At 43.7% G+C, this 3,924-nt stretch overlaps 1 pseudogene; it reads right to left on the bottom strand.

Moving 5' to 3' along the window:
- Positions 1-285: 285 nt before the first annotated feature.
- LOC101635191 lies at positions 286-871 on the bottom strand (annotated as a pseudogene).
- Between the last annotated feature and the right edge of the window lie 3,053 nt (positions 872-3,924).

Below are 3,924 nucleotides of genomic sequence, written 5' to 3'. Positions count from 1 at the left end.
GGCTGATGATCCTATTGTGTTTGCTGATAATCTGTTTTTCCCTTGGGAAGGGGTGGTCGAATCTTTTTTTTTTTTTTACACTCTCTGAAAGAGGATGTTTATTATTTTCACTGACAGAACACACATGCTTAGTGCATACTTAGCCTGGTTTAGAGGATTTCTTCACCCTTCCCCTTTTTGAGGTTGCAATACAAACCACAGAGTTTGGACCAAAGATGTTGCTTTTCCAGTAAGGATGGCTCTCATTTTATGTCATTGTAAATGGTCCTGATCGCTTCCACCAACTCAACCAGGGCTCCTCAAGGTGACAGAGGTACAAGTCTTCCTGTGACCCAGCCTGGCCTTACTCTCGATAATGCAATAGGGGACCCCACCTTCCGATGCAGGGCAGGCCAAAAGACTACCGGCTTGACAGTCTCCATGGCATGTTTGAGTACCACCAGCTGAGACTTCTTATTCTCCACCAGGGTGGTAACAATATTAACCCTGCTCAAAAGATAGGCAGCCTCTAATGGGGACATCACCTTTGCCAGCAGCTTTCTTCTCAGCTAGGGCCAATAGTCTCTGCTTCTTTTCTTGCTGGCCTGTACTGTGGGCCAGCTTAAGTAGTTGAGTGGCTGTTTGGGGTTCAAGAATTGGGGTACCTGGTTCAAGCCAGTTATAGAAAATCACTCTTGGTCGCTGCAGCCTTGGTCAAATAGCCAGGCTGTTTGACAAAGCCAGTGAAGTTCCTTTTGGGCAAAATGCCTTGTTTAATGCCAAAATTCTTGGGCCTTTTCTCAAACAAAGGATTTATCACCTTCTTGACCTCCTGCTTCATGATACCAGGTGGGGGCCACCTTCCTCTCCTCGGCCCTCCCGCCTTTGGCATCTTGAGTGGCTGCAGGAGAGCACAATTTTGCATCATTTTTGTTGTGCATGTCTGAAGGAAGTGACCTAGAAATCTTCACTCTGCCTCCATCTTGCTGGACTTTGTGAAACAGAAATTAGATGCTACTTAAAGAGAAGAAAGTTCTGAGATCAAAAAAGAGTTCTTAGAAATGAAAAATATGACAGCAGAAAATTAAAATTCAGTAGAAGAGTAGAAAGATAAAGTGAAAGAAGTGTTCCTTAAGATAGAGGGAAAAAACACAAATAATATAAAAGAAAGTTAAGAAAATGAGAGAAACATTCCAGAAATACACTATTTTAGTAATAATAGAGAAAGAAAACAGAAGAAGAAATAACTCAAGGAGATTCTTGTGAGTAACTGAAAGAGTTAGCTAAGTGCCAAGCACAGGGATTGAAACTGGATGCATCCCAAGGGAACACTGAAGACAAAGAATGATTTCATAAACTTTCAAAGATTAAAAAAAAACAATCACCACAAAGAAGCAATGTGCCAGTTAACAATTTATTACTTCCCACTTCCAAATTCACCTTTGACTATCTTCCCAGTAATAATGGATGTGCTCTTTTCAGTTTCTCCTTTATGCTGGCCACAATGGTAAGCTTTGTCGGTTTAAGTCACTGGAGGGTTATTGCCGGAGGAAAGGGCGCCTTTGGCCAGTTCCAGAAGCTGTATCCTTGGTCAGAAAAGTGGGTGTATATATATTTTGGGGTACTTTGCCCTGGACATGCACCCCATTCTTTCCCCAGGGCTGTACCCTTCAGACAAGGATACTATACACTCATATCTAGCCATGCCAGTGCCCTTACCAGCCCCTTCTGGGTGCCTGACTAGGCAGCTTGGCTCACTGAAGTGTTGCTTCCTGCATTCTCAGCAACTGCACACCAGCTCTGGTCCAGAAAACCAACCAACTTCTCTACCACTCATCGAGCTGCAACTGTACCTTCTCCAGTGAGATCCTTCCTCAGGGCTCATCCTTGAGATTCATTCTTGGATGAATAAATTTCTTATATATTTTTTATATCTGATTATTATTGTTTTATCAGAGTTTGATATTTTAGAATAAAATTGGTAGTAAATATCCTTGTTAAATCACTGTGTAGATCTGGCTCCCAATTGAGTCCAGATTGATCGAATGAGAATGATGTAGCCTTACTAGCAATATTAAATAGGAAGAAAGAAAGCAGTGGAAAGATTCTTTTGAAATTGTGATGGAAAAGTATTTCCAATCTAGAATTTTATACCCAGACAAAATATGAATCAAATGTAAAGGACATTTGAAGTAAACTACTGAGAGTTTGGGGCTTCATGCAAAAATGTCACCACTAACAAAGCAAAACCATGACCAATAACAGACAGACTTATGGAATCTGCAGGTGAGAAAGCAGCAGTTGGAATTCTCAGGTCCGCCTGGGAAGGGGGAAATAATGGCTCCGTGAGAAAAAACAGGCCTGTACTAACCCAAAGAGAGAAATGTCTGTGGGTCTGCAGCTACAGATAACCCACTTTGGAACAACCTATTATTTCCTCCTTGCTTTGAGAAACAACATCACCTCCAGACATGTTTAATTGTGGTGTATAAACTGCCAGGCTCATGGGTTTTCCCAAACCTTTTTCCTTTCCTCATCTCCACACCCACTGTCATCCAGATCCCCAAATTAAACAATCAAGATACACACTTGGACCTCCAGACCCTACACCTATCTTCTTCCTGGAGCACTACACCACTCAAGGTGACACATGGGGGAAGGCAGTGGAAAGAGGGAAAGAATTCTAGATTCATTGAATAACTTTTTTTTTTTAAGATTTATTTATTTATTCATATAGAACTGAGGTACAGGCCAGAGACATGGAGGATGAGAGGATTCACTAGAGACAGAGTGGGGAGCAGACAGGGAGTGAGAGGATTCACCAGAGACAGAGTGGGTTGCAGAACATGTGGATTTACTGGAATACACTGCTGAGGGGAGCAGTGGGCAAGACAGGAGAGGTCTGCTGCACCATGTGGGTCACCTCCCTGGCCAGGGATTGAACTGGTGCTGCAGTGTCTGTGGATAGCTTTATAGTGCTGTGTTTTTTTTGTTGTTGTTGTTGTTTTTTTTTTAAAGATTTATTTGTGCATACAGAACTGGGGTAAAGGCCAGAGGCTCAGGGGTGGTGAGAGGCTTTTACCAGAGACAGAGTGGGGAACAGAACAGGCAGATCGACGAAGTACACTGCTGAGGGGAGCAGCGGGAGGGTCAGGAGAGGTCTGCCACGCCATGTGGTCACCTCCGGGGCAGGCGGGAATCGAACTCATGCGGAGGCGGCTTTAGATTCTCAATGCTGTGCTCTAACCCGCTGCGCCACCAGGGAGGGCCATAGTGCTGTGTTTTAACCCCTTGTGCCATCAGGAAGAGCCAGATTCATTAAATAACTTTTTAAAAAAAGAAATTGGAAACTGTCCCCGTTATTATGTTTGAACCATAGGAACAGTCAGCATGAGAAAAAGAGCCCATAAAACCACTGAGGCGGGGTGAACCATGCTTTTTTCCACTTAACACCCTGCCAGGGCTCTGGCTCATTCCCAGGATAAGGCTGAAATACTTTGGCAGAGAAAGGGTTCTACAGAAACCACGCTGCTTTTATCTCCAACCTCATCTCCATGTTCTCCTTTCTTCCTGGGCTCCAGCCACAACAAATACTATTCTTGCTTTCAAGAACATCGACCTAATGTGATTATATGGGCCTCTTGCCTTGACTCTATCCTTAGAATGCTTTAGATTATATGTACAGAGAAGTATGTACACACACACATTTATTTAGTACATACAGTCTCCTGTCACTTGGGATCCAGCACTTGTTGATGACAATGACACAGAGTAAACCCACACCCATTCTTCCATTTATAGGTGTGGTGGCCAATTCTTGAGACCGCTCACCTTCTCTGCCCTGGGGTAACCACCACAGGACTTGGTGGAGTGAATCCTGTCTCCAGTCCTAAGTATGGGTCCAGATTCAGCTAAGTCAATCCAGGGACTTCCTCCCAGCACACA

The sequence above is a fragment of the Condylura cristata genome, unplaced genomic scaffold (genome assembly GCF_000260355.1).
Source record: "Condylura cristata isolate star-nosed mole 26May11 unplaced genomic scaffold, ConCri1.0 scaffold00040, whole genome shotgun sequence".
NCBI classification, from domain to species: domain Eukaryota; kingdom Metazoa; phylum Chordata; class Mammalia; order Eulipotyphla; family Talpidae; genus Condylura; species Condylura cristata.
Note: the sequence above shows the minus strand (reverse complement) of the source record. Positions and strands in the feature narration are given on the sequence as shown.